The sequence below is a fragment of the Mustela lutreola genome, chromosome 7 (assembly GCF_030435805.1).
Source record: "Mustela lutreola isolate mMusLut2 chromosome 7, mMusLut2.pri, whole genome shotgun sequence".
NCBI lineage: Eukaryota > Metazoa > Chordata > Mammalia > Carnivora > Mustelidae > Mustela > Mustela lutreola.
The window spans coordinates 58,555,014-58,573,209 of NC_081296.1; positions in this window are offsets into that span (position 1 = coordinate 58,555,014).

Consider the following 18,196-nt stretch of genomic DNA (forward strand, 5'->3'; position numbering starts at 1 on the left):
CAAGAGCATGACCTGAGCTGAAATCAAGACTCAAGACTCTTAACCGACTGAGCCACGTAGGCAACCCAACTCATTCATTCTTTAGTAAGATGTTCTTTAATCTCCATGAATTTGTGACCATTTGAATTTTTTCTTGTAGTTGACTTCAAGTTTCATAGCACTGTGGTCTGAAAATATGCAAGGTATCATCTCAGTCTTTTTGTAGGGGTCAAGGCCTGATTTGTGACCCTTTAAAATGTGATCTATTCTGGAGAATGTTCCATGTGCACTCAAAAAGAATGTATATTCTGCTGCTTTAGGATGAAATGCTCTGTATATATCTGTTAGTATAGTCCACTGTGTCATTCAAAGCCCTGTTTCCTCTTTGATCATTTGCTCATTGCTATGAGTGGGGTGTTAAAGTCCTCTACTATTATTGTATTATTACCAATGAGTTTAAGTTTGTTATTAACCAATTTATATATTTGGCTGCTCCCAGGTTAGGGGCATAAATATTTACAATTGTTTGATCTTCTTGTTGGAAAACCCCTTTATAATGATATAGTGCCCATCTTCATTTCTTATTAAAGTCTTTGGTTTAAAATCTAGTTTGTCCTATATAAGGATGGATACTCCAGCTTTCTTTTGATGTTCATTAGCATGATAAATGTCTCTCTACTTTCAATCTGGAGGAGTCCTTGAGTTTAAAATGAGTCTTGTAAGCAGCATATTGGTGGGTCGGGTTTTTGTTTTGTTTTGTTTTGCTTCTAAATCTATTCTGATGCCCTATGGGTTCTGATTAGAAAAGTTAGTTCATTTACATTCAGAGTTAATTACTGAACAATATGAGTTTTGTGCCATTGTATCATCTCTAAAGTAGCTCCCCTTGAAGACTGTCTTTGTTCCTTTCTAGTCTTTGTTACTTTTGATCTCTCTTTCCTACTCTAAGTGCCGCCTTTAATATTTCCTGAAGGCTTAGTGTTCACAAACTCCTTTAGAATTTGCTTATCTTAGAAAATCTTTAGCTTTCCTTCTATTCTGAATGACAGCCTTGCTGGATAAAGTATTCTTTGCTGCATTTTTTTTTTCCATTTAGCACCTTAAATATATTATGCCACTTGTCTTCTGGCCTGCTAGGTCTGTGTAGATGGGTCTGCTGCCTGTCTTATGTGTCTGCCATTATAAGTTAAGGACTTTTTCTCTGGAGCTTCGTTTAGTATTCTCTCCTTATCTTTATATTTTACAAGTTTCACTATGATGTGTCATGATGTTGACTTGTTTTTGTGGTTTTAAGGGTAGTTCTCTATGCCTTTTGGGCCTGAAAGCCCATTTCCTTCCCCAGATTAGGGACATTCTCAGCTATTATTTGTTCAAATAAACCTTCTGCCCTTTTCCTCCACCCTGGCTCTTCCTCTTCTGGAACTCCTATAACACAGATACTATCTCAATCTATGGAATCACTGAGTCCCCTAAATCTAAAAAGAGGTCATACACTGTCCTGGGCCTGGGACTTCAGGAAGTGTTTCTGGTTTATGTTGTGTGCACTCTGCTGTTGTGTTGTGGCTTTTCTTTTCCACTCTTCTGTCCTCTATGGAGTTCTTCCTTGCTTATAGTGGGTAGTGTTTGGACCTTTAACTAGGTGGGCTTTGATTTTTTTAAAAAAAGATTTTATTTATTTGACAGAAAGAGAGACAGCAGAGAGGGAACCCAAGCAGGGGGAGTGCGAGAGGGAGAAGCAGCCCTCCCACCAAGCAGGGAGCCCAAGGCAGGGCTCAGTCCCAGAATCCTGCGATTAGGACCTGAGTCAAAGGCAGAGGCTTAACAGCTGAGTCACCCAAGCACCCCTGATTTATTAATATAAGTCTTGCATCTGCCACAATCTCTCTCTCCAATTGTTCGGATTCCTTTCTTAGTCCTCATATTTCTAGATGTTCAAAATAGTTTGATGTTTATCCAACTGTCTGAGAAGCAAGGAAAGCTCAGGGTCCCCCTAGTACCTCACCATTTAACTCCTCCCCTCTTAGTATTTTCTTTCTAAATTCTTGACTGCAATTCTCTTCAAATAGTCACCATTCTAAACGAATTTACTATTTCCCTTTAAATATGTCAATTTCTTCATAATATAGGAACCACTGCTCTATGAATGTACATGATTTAATTTACAAAATGCCATTGTATGTCCTTTACCCCTAAATATAATTCACACTGTTTTATAGAGAGAGGGAGCTTATACTTCAAAGCATTGCTATTATTCAGTAGTACAAAAAAACTCACCTTACTGTCTATTCACCAAATGATGGACAGTTTAACTGCTTATGATTTTCTATTACTATAAATGATTTCATGATTAACAACAGTCCAATAGCCCTATGGTGTTAGAATTTCTCTAAGATAAATACATAGAAGTGAAAAAAAAACTGTACAATAAAGCACTTATCCACTAATTTTGACTAAATATTTCATACTGCTTTTCAGAATGACTCTAATTCCATCTAAAGAGCAGGATACATTGCTCATATCCTCACTAAAAAATTTGATATAATTTGCCTTCCTAAATTTTTGTTTCCATATAAAATAATACCATGTTGATTTAATTCACCTTCTTTTTGTTATCAGTGAATTTGGAGCCCCTCTCATACCTATTGGCTTTACTACTCCTGTAAGATCTTGGTCCACATAACATGGGTTTTCTGTGCTCTTCTTGTTGATTTGCATCCTGTGCATCTGCACGATTCAATACAGTAGCTAGTAACATATGTCTGTTTAAATACTAATTTGAATAAATAAAAATAAATAACATTTAAATTTTAGTTCCTCCCACAACTCTCATTCTGGGATTCAATAGTTATATGTGAACAGTGGCTACATTATTGAGTAAGACAGATATAAAATATCTTCATAAACACTTTCATCATTATAGAAAAGGCCTTTGGGCAGCACTCATCTAGATATTGATCACTTATTAATTTAATATATTACAAATATTTCTGTTGAATTTGTCATTTGTATACCAATCTCTTGTTTCCTTGATAGCAAAAAAAATGTTTGTATTCTGAAATTTAATTAAAAGCTTACCTTTTCATTCATTTTTAAAAGATTTGCTTATAAGATATTCTTCCTAAAACAAAAATCACAAAAATATTCTTCAACATTTTCTTCCTATCATATCACATTTTTCATATTTTGTTGTTAAATATTTCTGGAGCCTACCTTTGTGTATTGGGAATGTAGGAACCCAACTTTATTTTTCTCCTTTTAGGAAATCACTGGCCTCAGCACCAACTACAAATTAATGTGTCCTTTCTCCATTATTTTACTTTGCCATTAAATAAGGTTGTGTGTGTGTGTCTGTGTGTGTGTATGTGTGTGTGTGTACACACATACACTATACATATGTGTATCATATATGTATATACACATATGAGCATACATGTACATTTCATATATGCACATATTATGTGTGTGAATATATCTCAGACTATATATACGTGCATATAAATATAACATTTAGTTTTGTATTCACTTCCATTTTTTGTCTTTCATTTTACCAGTATCTTATTATTTTGGTACCATAAACTGGCATATGACTTAATATCTAGTTATTTTTGGGATACTTGGATGGCTCAGTTCGTTAGGATGCTGCCTTCAGCTCAGGTCATGATCCCAGTGTCCTGGGTTCAAGTCCTACATCAGGCTCCTTGCTTAGCTGGGAGCCTGTTTCTGGCCACTCTGCCTGCTTGAGGGCTCTCTCTCTCTCTCTCTAACAAATAAATAAATAAAATCTTTTAAAAAATCCAGTTATTTTCAATTTGCAAATATCAATTTGCTTTAAGTTTGCCTACTATAATTAACACTTTTATTTTGTTATTAATAGTCAATATTGTCTTTTATATATATAAGGTATATAGATATATATTTTTTTCTTTTTTCTTTTTTTTTTTTTTCTTTTTTCTTTTTTATAAACATATAATGTTTTTTTATCCCCAGGGGTACAGGTCTGTGAATTGCCAGTTTTACACACTTCACAGCACTCACCATAGCACATACCCTCCCCAATGTCCATAACCCAACCCCTCTCTCCCAAAACCCCTCTCCCTAGAAACCCTCAGTTTGTTTTGTGAGATTAAGAGTCACTTATGGTTTGTCTCACTCCCAATCCCATCTTGTTTCATTTATTCCTCTCCTACCCCTTAGCCCCCCATGTTGCATCTCCACTTCCTCATATCAGGGAGATAATATGATAGTTGTCTTTTCTGATTGACTTACTTCGCTCAGCGTGATACCTTCTAGTTCCATCCACGTCGTCGCAAATGGCAAGATTTCATTTATTTTGATGGCTGCATAGTATTCCATTGGGTATATATACCACCTCTTCTTTATCCATTCATCTGTTGATGGACATCTAGGTTCTTTCCATAGTTTGGCTATTGCAGACATTGCTGCTATAAACATTTGGGTGCATGTGCCCCTTCAGATCACTATGTTTGTATCTTTAGGGTAAATACCCAGTAGTGCAATTGCTGGGTCATAGGGTAGTTCTATTTTCAACATTTTGAGGAACTTCCAAGCTGTTTTCCAGAGTGGTTGCACCAGCTTGCATTCCCACCAACAGCGAAGGAGGGTTCCCCTTTCTCCACATCCTCGCCAGCATCTGTCATTTCCTGACTTTTTTTTTTTTTTTTTGGCCATTCTGAATGGTGTGAGGTGATATCTCATTGTGGTTTTGATTTGTATTTCCCTGATGCCAAGTGATGTGGAGCATTTTTTTCATGTGTCTGTTGGCCATCCGAATGTTTTCTTTGCAGAAATGTCTGTTCATGTCTTCTGCCCATTTCTTGATTGGATTATTTGTTCTTTGGGTGTTGAGTTTGCTAAGTTCTTTATAGATATTGGACACTAAAAAATTTATCTGATATTTCGTTTGCAAATATCTTCTCCCATTCTGTCAGTTGTCTTTGGTTTTGTTAACTGTTTCCTTTGCTGTGCAAAAGCTTTTGATCTTGATGAAATCCTGATAGTTCATTTTTGCCCTTGCTTCCCTTGTCTTTGGCAAGGTTCTTAGGAAGATGTTGCTGTGGCCGATGTTGAAAAGGTTGCTGCCTGTGTTCTCCTCAAGGAGTTTGATGGATTCCTTTCTCACATTGAGGCCTTTCATCCATTATGAGTCTATTTGTGTACGTGGTGTAAGAAAATGGTCCAATTTCATTTTTCTGCATGTGGCTGTCCAATTTTCCCAAAAACATTTGTTGAAGAGGCTGGCTTTTTTCCACTGGACATTCTTTCCTGCTTTGTCAAAGATTAGTTGACCATAGAGTTGAAGGTCTATTTATGAGCTCTCTATTCTGTTCCATTGATCTATGTGTCTCTTTTTGTGCCAGTACCATGCTGTCTTGATGATGACAGCTTTGTAATAGAACTTGAAGTCTGGAATTGTGATGCCACCAACTTTTGCTTTCTTTTTCAATATTCATTTGGCTATTCGAGGTCTTTTCTGGTTCCATATAAATTTTAGGGTTATTTGTTCCATTTCATTGAAAAAAAGGATGATATTTTGGTAGGAATTGCATTAAATGTGTAAATTGCTTTAGGTAGCATAGACATTTTCACAATATTTATTCTTCCAATCTAGGAGCATGGAACATTTTTCCATTTCTTTGTGTCTTCCTCAGTTTCTTTCATGAGTACTTTATACTTTTCTGAGTATAAATTCTTAGCCTCCTGGTTAGGTTTATTCCTAGGTATCTTATAGTTTTGGGTGCAATTGTAAATAGGATTGACTCCTAAATTTTGCTTTCTTCTGTCTTGTTGTTGCTGTAGAGAAATGCAACTGATTTCTGTGCATTGATTTTATATCCTGACACTTTACTGAATTCCTGTACAAGTTCTAGCAGCTTTGGAATAGAGTCTTTTGGGTTTTCCATATATAGTGTCATATCATCTATGAAGACTGATAGTTTGAATACTTTGCCAATTTGGATGCCTTGAATTTCCTCTGGTTGTCTGATTGCTGAGGCTAGGACTTCTAGTACTATGTTGAAGAACAGTGGTGATAACGGACATCCATGCCATGTTCCTGACCTTAGAAGAAAAGCTTTCAGTTTTTCTCCATTGAGAATGATATGTGCAGTGGGTTTTTCATAGATGGCTTTGATAATATTGAGGTATGTGCCCTCTATTCCTACACTTTGAAGACTTTTGATCAGGAAGGGATGCTGTACTTTGTCAAATGGTTTTTATTATTATTATTATTATTATTATTAAATTAATTTATTTATTTTCAGAAATACATTATTCATTATTTTTACACCACACCCAGTGCTCCATGCAACCCGTGCCCTCTATAATACCCACCACCTGATACCCCAACATCACATCCCCCTGCCACTTCACACCCCTCAGATTGTTTTTCAGAGTCCATAGTCTCTCAGGATTCACCTCCCCTTCCAATTCACCCCAACTCCCTTCTCCTCTCTAATACCCCTTGTCCTCCATGATATTTGTTATGCTCCACAAATAAGTGAAACTATATGATAGTTGACTCTCTCTGCTTGCCTTATTTCACTCAGCATAATCTCTTCGAGTCCTGTCCATGTTGCTACAAAAGTTGGGTATTCATCCTTTCTGATGGAGGCATAATACTCCATAGTGTATATAGACCACATCTTCCTTATTCATTCGTCCGTTGAAGGGCATCTTGGTTCTTTCCATCGTTTGGCGACCGTGGTCATTGCTGCTATAAAATTGGGGTACAGATGGTCCTTCTTTCCATGACATCTGTATCTTTGGGGTAAATATCCAGTAGTTCAATGGCAGGGTCATAGGGAAGTTCTATTTTTAATTTTTTGAGGAATCTCCACACTATTCTCCAAAGAGGCTGCACCAACTTGCATTCCCACCAATAGTGGAAGAGGGTTCCCCTTTCTCCACATCCTCTCTAACACATGTTGTTTCCTGTTTTGTTAATTTTGGCCATTCTAACTGGTGTAAGGTGGTATCTCAATGTGGTTTTAATTTGAATCTCCCTGAGGGCTAGTGATGATGAACATTTTTTCATGTGTCTGATAGCCATTTGTATGTCTTCATTGGAGAAGTGTCTGTTCATATCTTCTGCCCATTTTTTGATATGTTTGCCTGTTTCGTGTGTGTTGAGTTTGAGGAGTTCATTATAGATCCTGGATATCAACCTTTTGTCTCTACTGTCATTTGCAAATATCTTCTCCCATTCCGTGGGTTGCTTCTTTGTTTTCTTGACTGTTTCCTTTGCTGTGCAGATGCTTTTGATTTTGATGAAGTCCCAAAAGTTTATTTTCACTTTTGTTTCCTTTGCCTTTGGAGACATATCTTGAAAGAAATTGCTGTGGCTGATATTGAAGAGATTACTCCCTCTGTTCTCCTCTAGGATTCTGATGGATTCCTGTCTCATGTTGAGGTATTTTATCCATTTTGAGTTTATCTTTGTGTACGGTGTAAGAGAATGGTCGAGTTTCATTCTTCTACATATAGCTGTCCAGTTTTCCCAGTACCATTTAATGAAGAGACTGTCTTTTTTTCCACTGTATATTTTTTTTTACTGTTTTGTTAAAGATTAATTAACCATAAAGTTGAGGGTCCATATCTGGGATATCTACTCTGTTCCACTGGTCTATGTGTCTGTTTTTATGCCAGTACCATGCTGTCTTGGTGATCACAGATTTGTAATAAAGCTTGAAATCAGGTAACGTGATGCCCCCAGTTTTATTTTTGTTTTTGAACATTTCCTTAGCGATTCGAGGTCTCTTCTGATTCCATACAAATTTTTGATTATTTGCTCCAGCTCTTTGAAGAATGCTTTTTCAGCATCTATTGAGAGTAGCATATGGTTCTTGTTCTTTCTTTTATTAATGTATTGTATCACATTGATTGATTTGCGGATGTTGAACCAACCTTACAGCCCTGGAATAAATCCCACTTGGTCTTGGTGAATAATCCTTTTAATGTACTGTTGAATATTATTGGCTAGTATTTTAGTGAGAATTTTTGCATCTGTGTTCATCAAGAATATTGGTCTGTAGTTCTCTTTTTTGATGGGATCCTTGTCTGGTTTTGGGATCAAGTGATGTGGGCCTGGTTAAATGGGTTTGGAAGTTTTCCTTCCATTGTTATTTTTTAGAACATTTTCAGGAGAATTGGAATTAGTTCTTCTTTAAACGTTTGTAGAATTCCCCTGGAATACCGTCTGGCCTTTGGCTTTTGTTTCTTTGGAGATTTTTATTGACTGTTTTAATCTCCTTACTGGTTATGGGTCTGTTCAGGTTTTATATTTATTCCTGGTTCAGTTGTGGTAGTTTATATGTCTCTAGGAATGAATCCATTTCTTCCAGATTGTCAAATTTGTTGGTGTAGAGTTGCTCATAGTATGTTCTTATAATAGTTTGTATTTCTTTGGCGTTGGTTGTGATCTCTCCTCTTTCATTCATGATTTTATTTATTTGGGTCCTTTCTCTTTTCTTTTTGATAAGTCTGGCCAGAGGTTTATCAATCTTATTAATTCTTTCAAAGAACAAGCTACTAGTTTCATTGATTTGTTCTATTGTTTTTTTTTGTTTCTATTTCATTTATCTTTATTATTTCTCTTCTCCTGCAGGGTTTAGGGTTTCCTTCTTGTTCTTTCTCCAGCTCCTTTAGGTGTAGGCTTAGGTTGTGTACTTGAGAACTTTCTTGTTTCTTGAGAAAGGCTTGTACTGCTATATATTTTCTTCTCAGGACTGCCTTTGCTGTGTCCCATAGATTTTGAACCTTTGTGTTTTCATTATCATTTGTTTCCATGAATTTTTTTCAATTCTTCTTTAATTTCCTGGTTGACTCATTCATTCTTTAGAAGGATGCTGTTTATTCTCCATGTATTTGGGTTCTTTCCAAATTTCCTCTTGTAATTGAGTTATAGCTTCAGAGCATTGTGGTCAGAATGCAGGGAATGATCCCAATCTTTTGATACCGGTTGAGACCTGATTTAGGACCCAGGGTGTGCTCTATTCTGGAGAATGTTCCATGTGCACCAGAGAAAAATATGTATTCTGTTGCTTTGGGATGAAATGTTCTGAATATATCCGTGACATCCATCTGGTCCAGTGTGTCATTTAAGGTCTTTATTTCCTTGATCTTTTGCTTGGATGATCTGTCCATTTCAGTGAGGGGAATGTTAAAGTCCCCTACTATTATTGTACTATTGTTGATGTGTTTCTTTGATATTCTTATTAATTGGTTTATATAGTTGGCTGCTCCAACGTTATGGGCATACATATTTAAAATTGTTAGATCTTCTAGTTGGACAGATCCTTTGAGTATGATATAGAGTCCCTCCTCATCTCTTATTATAGTCTTTAGCTTAAAATCTAATATCTGATATAAGGATTGCCACCCTTGCTTTCTTCTGATGTCCATTAGCATGGTAAATTGTTTTCCACCCTCTCACATTAAATCTGGAGGTGTCTTCAGGTCTGAAATAAGTTTCTTGTAGGCAAAATATAGATGGGTTTTGTGTTTTTATCCATTCTGATACCCTGTGTCTTTTGTTGGGGCTTTTAGCTCATTAACATTCGGGGTAACTATTGAGAGATCTGAATTTAGTGCCATTGTATTGCCTATAAGGTAACTATTACTGTATATTGTCTCTGTTCCTTTCTGATCAACTACTTTTGGCTCTCTCTTTGCTTAGAGGACCCCTTTCAAGATTTCCTGTAGAGCTGGTTTGGTGTTTGCAAATTCTTTCAGTTTTTGCTTGTCCTAGAAGCTTTTTATCTCTCCTTCTATTTTCAATGATAGCCTAGTGGATATAGTATTCTTGGCTGCATGTTTTTCTCGTTTAGTGCTCTGAATATATCATGCCAGTTCTTTCTGGACTGCCAGGTCTCTGTGGATAAGTCTGCTGCCAATCTAATATTTTTACCATAGTATGTTACAGACTTCTTTTCCCTGGCTGCTTTCAGGATTTTCCCTTTGTCACTAAGACTTGTAAATTTTACTATTAGGTGACGGGGTTTGGACCTATTCTTGATTTTGAGGGGCGTTCTCTGCACCTCCTGAATTCTGATGCTTGTTCCCTTTGCCATGTTGGGGAAATTCTCCCCAATAATTCTCTCCAGTATACCTTCTGCTCCCCTCTCTCTTTCTTCTTCTTCTGGAATCCCAATTATTCTAAAGTTGTTTCGTCTTATGGTGTCACTTATCTCTTGAATTCTCCCCTCGTGGTCCAGTAGCTGTTTGTCCCTCTTTTTCTCAGCTTCTTTATTCTCTGTCATTTGGTTTTCCATATCACTAATTCTTTCTTCTGCCTCATTTATCCTAGCAGTGAGAGCCTCCATGTTTGATTGCACCTCATTAATAGCTTTTTTAATTTCAACTTGGTTAGATTTTAGTTCTTTTATTTCTCCAGAAATGTCTTTTATATCTCCTGAGAGGGTTTCTCTAATATCTTCCATGCCTTTTTCAAGACCAGCTAAAACCTTGAGAATTGTCATTCTGAACTCTATATCTGACATATTACCAATGTCTGTATTGATTATGTCCTAGCCTTTGGTACAGCCTCTTGTTCTTTTTTTTTTCCCCCCGTAGGGAATTTTTCCGCCTTGTCATTTTGTCCAGGTAAGAGTATATTGAGGAGCAAGTAAAATACTAAAAGGATTGCAAAGTCCACAGGAAAATACACTTTAACCAAATCAGAAGACACCCCAAATTATAAGGCGGGGGATAAAGGGGTTAAAAAGAGGTTCAGAGAAAAAAAAGAAACAAAAAAAGAAAACAAATAAAGACAAAAATATAAAAAAGAAAAAAATATATATATTAAACTAGTTAAATGTTAAAAAAGAATAGGTTAAAAGTTAAAAAAAATTTAGCAGAAGAAAGAAAATATATTGAAAAAACAAGTTAAATTAACTGCAAGACTAATGAATCTTGGGGAGAAAGCCATGAGTTCAGTGCTTTGCTTTCTCATCCTCTGGAGTTCCGCTGCTCTCCTTGGTATTGGACCTGCACTCCTTGGTAGGCGAACTTGGTCCCGGCTGGATTTCTTGTTGATCTTCTGGGGGAGGGGCCTGTTGTAGTGATTCTCAAGTGTCTTTGCCCCAGGTGGAATTGCACTGCCCTTACCAGAGATCAGGCTGAGTAATTCGCTCAGGTTTGCTTTGGGGAACTTTTGTTCCCTGAATGCTTTCAGTAGAATTCCAGAGGACGGGAATGAAAATGGCAGCCTCCCAGTCTCCAGCCCAGAGGAGCTGAAAGCTCAGGGCCCCACTACTCAGTGCGCCCTCAGAGAATAGCGCCCAATAACTCCCGACTCCCTGGCCTCCAGCCACGCTCTGAGCTCACCCAGGCTGTGACCAGGTTCAAGGTATCCCCAAGCTGAGACCTCACTCCTCGGCTCTGTCTCTGTAGCTGGCTTCCCCATTCTAATACCTGCAAGCTCTGTGACACTCAGACACCCCCAATCCTTCTGTGACCCTGCAGGACCTGGGGCCACGCTAACCCCATCTGGGCTTCACCCCCGTTTAGCCTCTGGAGCAATGTCCCTCAGCGAAACAGACTTTTAAAAGTCCCATTTTTGTGCTCCATTGCTCCACCACTTGCCAGGAGCCGGCCCCTCCCCCCAAGGTCTATCTTCCTGTCGCTTTGGATTTACTTCTCTGCCAGTCCTACCTTTCAGAAAGTGGTTGATTTTCTGTTTCTAGAATTGTTGTTTTTCTTCTCCTCGATCTCCCATTGGATTTTTAGGTGTTTTCAATGTTTAGATAAGCTCTCTAGCTGATCTCCTGCTACCTGATGTAGCCTCAGCCTGCTACTTCTCTGCCATCTTGACTCCAATCCTGATATATATATATTAAATTATATTTACCTGTATATAATTATTAATACAGATATATTAATATGTCTATATTACATATATAATTATATACATACATAATTTTATTTCTGAACCTTGAGAGTAAGTTATAAACATGGTGTTCTTTTAGCTCTGGCTACCTTGGTGAGTATTTCTCCCAAAAAAATATAATTTTCAAATTTTTAATTTTTAATTGTTAATGTATTTGAATTCAACAATGTAATTTTTTCTTAATTTCTTTTCAGTGTAACAGTATTCATTGTTTTTGCAACACACCCAGTGCTCCATGCAGTCTGTGCCCTCCCTAACACCCGCCAATTAGTTCCCCGAACCTCCCACCCCACCACCACTTCAAGACCCTCAAGATATTTTTCAGAGTCCATAGTCTCTCATGGTTCACCTCCCCTTCCAATTTCCCTCAACTCCCTTCTCCTCTCCATCTCCCCTTGTCCTCCATGTTATTTGTTATACTCCACAAATAAGTGAAACCATATGATAATTGACTTTTTCTGCTTGACTTATTTCACTCAGCATAATCTCTTCCAGACCCATCCATGTTGCTACAAAATTGGGTATTCATCCTTTCTGATGGAGGCATAATACTCCATAGTGTATATGGACCACATCTTCTTCTCCATTCGTCTGTTGACAGACATCTTGGTTCTTTCCACAGTTTGGCGACCGTGGCCATTGCTGCTATAAACATTGGGGTACAGATGGCCCTTCTTTTCAAGACATCTGTATCTTTGGGACAAATACACAATAGTGTAATTGCAGGGCCATAGGGAAGCTCTATTTTTAATTTCTTGAGGACTCTCCACACTGTTCTCCAAAGTGGCTGCACCAACTTGAATTCTCATCAATAGTGTAAGAGGGTTCCCTTTTATCCACATCCTCTCCAACACATGTTGTTTCCTGTCTTGCTAATTTTGGCCATTCTAACCGGTGTAAGGTGGTATCTCAATGTGGTTTTAATTTGAATCTCCCTGATGGCTAGTGATGATGAACATTTTTTCATGTGTCTGATAGCCCTTTTTATGTCTTCATTGGAGAAGTGTCTGTTCATATCTTCTGCCCATTTTATTTTTATATGATTATCTGTTTTGTGTGTGTAGAGTTTGAGAATTTCATTATAGATCCTGGATATCAACCTTTTGTCTGTACTGTCACTTGCAAATATCTTCTCCCATTCCATGGGTTGCCTCTTTGTTTTGTTGACTGTTTCCTTTGCTGTGCAGAAGCATTTGATCTTGATGAAGTCCCCAAAATACCTTTTCGTTTTTGTTTCCTTTGCCTTTGGAGACATATCTTGAAAGAAGTTGCTGTGGCTAATATCGAAAAGATTACAGCCTATGTTCCCCTCTAGGATTCTGACGGATTCCTGTCTCACATTGAGGTATTTTATCCATTTTGAGTTTATCTTTGTGCACGATGTAAGAGAATGGTCAAGTTTCATTCTTCTACATATAGCTGCCCAGTTTTCCCAGCACCATTTATTGAAGAAACTGTCTTTTTTCCACTGTATATTTTTTCCTGTTTTGTCAAAGATTATTTGACCATAGACTTGAGGGTCCATATCTGGGCTCTCTACTCTGTTCCCCTGGTCTATGTGTCTGTTTTTATGCCAGTACCATGCTGTCTTGGTGATCACATCTTTGTAATTAAGCTTGAAATCAGATAATGTAATGCCCCCAGTTTTATTTTTGTTTTTCAACATTTCCTTAGCAATTCGGGATCTCTTCTGGTTCCATACAAATTTTAGGATTATTTGCTCCAGCCCTTTGAAAAATACGGGGGAATTTTGATCAGAATGGCATTAAAAGTATAGATTGCTCTAGGCAGTATAGACATTTTAGCAATGTTTATTCTTCTGATCCAAGAGCATGGAATGGTCTTCCATCTTTTTGTGTCTTCTTCAATTTCTTTCCTGAGTGTTCTGTAGTTCCTCATTGCAAATGATTTATATGTAGAGACTTCTAGGTTTTGTGGCTTCTTTTTGTTTTTTTAAGATTTCACTTTTTTATTTATTTGAGAAAGAGGGACCATGGCATGGGCAGGGAGGGGTAGAAGGTAGAGGGCAAAGCAGACTCCCCACTGAGCAGGGAGCTAGACATGGGTCTTTATTCCATGCCAGAACCTGGGATTGTGACCTGAGCCAAATGCAGATGCTTAACCAACTGAGCCACCCACGTGCCCCTGTGTTGTGGCTTCTTAAAAGTTTTGAATACCTTCACATTTTGGTAATCCCACTAGAATAACAGTGACTTGCCAATTAAAGATTTTTTTTTAAAGATTCATTTCCCATAACAAATATCATGGAGGACAAGGGGTGTTAGAGAGGAGAAGGGAGTTGGGGGAAATTGGAAGGGGAGGTGAACCATGGGAGACTATGGACTCTGAACAACAATCTGAGGGGTTTGAAGTGGTGGGGGGTGGGAGGTTGGGGTACCAGGTGGTGGGTATTATAGAGGGCACGGATTGCATGGAGCACTGGGTGTGGTGAAAAAATAATGAATACTGTTTTTCTGAAAATAAATAAATTGAAAAAATTAAAAAAAAATTTAGCTTCCAATCACTTTTAAAAAAAATATTCATTTCCCAAAGTTACTCATTGCCAAGGTATAGGTTGAAAATGAGTCTTATAAATAAGAAGGCTGGAAACAGTCATTCATTTTGCTGGTACCAGCAGCAACAAAATTTATTTAATATGATTATTTTACAACCAACATTTTTTAAAAAGTTAATGGTCTCAACAGCCACCTGAAGACGAGAAGGAAAAAAAAAAAACACTAGATCTAAAAATCTCTTTAATCTCTATAGTGGGTGGAACTTTATCCGTCCTTTCAAGCTGTTATTGATTCTAAAAGACAAAACCACCACAAAACACTTTTTGTGTGTTTATCCTCTTACCAGACAGAATTCCGTATTAGAATCACCTATTGAATATTCCCAAAACTTACTAGACACTACCGAATATTAACAGAAACTGAATTAGGAAGTCCCTGCACTGATACATCTTAGCGATCTGTTCCTTCTTAAAGCACTATGAATTCAGAATTCCTGGCCATCTAGATATTTTCCCATCTGAACACACTCCCTATAACTGCTTCTGGACTGGTAGGCAAAGGAGATGTTGCAAACATAATACAGTCAATACATTTGCCTGTTAAGCTCACACAAAATAGCAAATGTTAACTGAGTTTGTTACAATCAGCAGTGAAAGGCACAATCTCAGGTTTGGGAAAACATGTCATAGGTTATGGATAATAAGACAGGAAGCAAATTTCACTTAGAGTTATGAAAATTAAGAGAGATGTTTTATATTCTGGATAATAAGCCAGAAAGAAAATTGCACTCAGAGCTATGAAAATTAAGTGAGATGATTTATGTGAAGTTCCTAAAAATGTAATCTGACAAATAGCAGAACCCCAATAAATGACTGCATTTATTGTCACAAGATTTTTCTGCCAGGCACTGTGCTAGATCCTAAGAGGACAATAAATAAATTTTAAAAATTCATAATCTTGCGAGACAGAAATATATAAAAATAACTACATCACTATTAAAAAGGCAAGTAGATACCATGAGGGTACACAGAAGAGAAGCTTTAATTCCAGCTTGGCCTGTTAGGAAAAAAATCTACTGAGAATCTATTATTTGATACAGGCATTAATGACAAATAGAAGTGAGAATGTCAAGTGGATTCATATACACAGATGCATTTACTTCTTGATACGGAGATAAAATTTCTGACATCATCCTTTCTAGAAGCCTTTGCAAAAAGAGTGCACCTGCATATAAATTAAACTATTAAAACATATAGCCAACTCTCAATAACCCATGTTAATTTAAGAAAATCTAAGTATTTTCTATCCAACAGGTAGCTGTATGTGGGGTTTTGTTTTAGTGCAGTTGCTTCAGTTCTACCAGCTCCAATAAAGAAAATGCTACCATTGCTGATCTTGGACTATTTTTTATGACACTGAAAAGAATAAAGAAGAGCTTAGAAAATATAAGAATGTGCTAGACAAGAAATACAGACCTTTCCTGTACTACTGTTAGAACATGCATAAACACCAGAAATGAGATCACTTGAGATCAGCTGTATTCCAGGGACCTCACCCATAATTACCTCTACTTCTCTAAGCCTGGGCTTCCATTTTTGTGTGTGTGATCTGCTCAACAGCCCTGTCCATTCCTCTCACTAATGGGAAGAGTAAAATTTCATTACTTACTTTCTCTTCATTATATCTTGGGCTAGAAAACAAAAGAAATGGGGCTCTGGTAAGACAGGCTAGGTCGAAGTAAGGAAAAGAAATTAGACCTTACCGTTTATCTAAAGAGGAAAACAATGGGAGTCAATAAGTGGGCATATAATATTTATAGTTGGGTGAGCTTGGTGGGAGGCAGAAAGGGAGAGTTACTGGGAGTGGAGGAGTTCTAGTAAGGAAAGGGATTGAGGAATCCTGAACACTGGTAAGTGTTAGTTCCTTCTTTGGAAACTATGAATTCAGAAATAAAATATTAATTCCTACATTTAAAAACAATACACTAGAGAACACATATAAGATTATCTTAGAGATCCTGAGGTATGGTTCCAGATGACTAAAATAAGCAAATATTATAATAGAGTCACAAGAATTTTGTTTCCCAGTGCATATAAAAGCTATGTTTATATTACAGACTATTCAGTGTGCAACAGAATTGTGTCTAAAGAAAACAATGTCTATACCTTAGTTTAAAAAAACCACTGCTAAAAAAAATAATAACCATGATCTGAGCTTTCATCAAGTTTTAATATTTGTGCTGGTGGGCAGTCCTGCCTGCATGTTGATGGCTGCTGACTGATCAAGGTGGTAGTTGCTGAAGGCTGGGGTGGCTGTTACAATTTCTTAAAAAAATACAATAGTGAAGTTTGCTACATCAACTGATTCTTTCATTATCAAATTCTCCATAGCATACAATTCTGTTTGATAGCATTTTACCCATAATAAGACTTCTTTGAAAATTGGAGTCAATTCTTCCCAACTCTGCTGCTTTATCAACCAAGTTTATGTAATATTATAAATCCTTTGTTGTCATTTCCATAACCTTCACAATAGGTTATGTAGATCTTTATCAGGAATACACAGTAGATAAAGTAGATCTTTACCAGGGGTGGATTCTTATCTAAAGAAACCACTTTCTTTGCTCATCTAAAAGAAGCAACACCTCACCTGCTAATGTTTTATTAAGATTGTAGCAATTAATTCACTTTTTAAGGCCCCTCTTATAATTCTATTTCTTTTGCTATTTGTATAATATCTATAGTTACTTCCCCCACTGAAATCTTAAACCCCTCAAAGTCATCCATGAGGGTTGGAATCGACTTCTTCCAAATACATGTTCATGTTGCTCTTTTGACCTCTTCCCATGGATCACAGATATTATTAATGGGATAAAGAATGGTGAATACTTTCCAAAAGGTATTCAATTGACTTTGCCCAGATCCAACAGAGGAATCAATATCTACAGTAGCTATAGGCTTATTCAGTATATTTCTTAAATATTAAAACTTGACACAGAAGGGAGGAGGGTGGCGGATAGGTAACTGGGTAATGGGTATTAAGGAGGGCACATGCGGTGATGAGGACTAGGTGTTATATGCAACTAGTGAATTGTTGAACACTACATCAAAAACTAATGATATACTATATGCTGGCTAATTGAACGTGATAATAATAAAAAGACTTTAAAATTGAAATTACTTTTTTATAAGTTTTTTTTTTAATTTTTTATTTTTTATAAACATATATTTTTATCCCCAGGGGTACAGGTCTGTGAATCACCAGGTTTACACACTTCACAGCACTCACCAAAGCACATGCCCTCCCCAATGTCCATAATCCCACCCCCTTCTCCCAAAATAATTGTCTTTTCTGAAAGGTAAAAAAAAAAAAAAAAAAGATAGCTTTTCCAAATCCAATGTTATGAAGCTTCCTCTTCATTTTTTGTTTGTTTGTTGGGTTCTTTTGCCTAAGAATTTTATAGTTTTACCTCTCACATTTAGGTTTTTATCCATTCTGGGTTTTTTGTTGTTGTTTTGTTTTGTTTTGTTTTTAGACAGAGAGAGTGGGCATGAGCAGGGGGGAAGGACAGCAGGAGAGGGGGAGAGAGAATCTCAAGCAGGCTCCATCCTTAGTATGGAGCTCAATGCGAGACTTGAACCCAGGATCCTGAAATCATGACCTAAGCCAAAATTGAGCTGGATGCCTAACTGACTGAGTCACTCATGTGCCCCCAGTGTCTGATCCATTTTGAACTAGTTTTTGTATATGGTGAAAGATAAAAATCCAACTCCATTATTTATTTACACTTGGATAT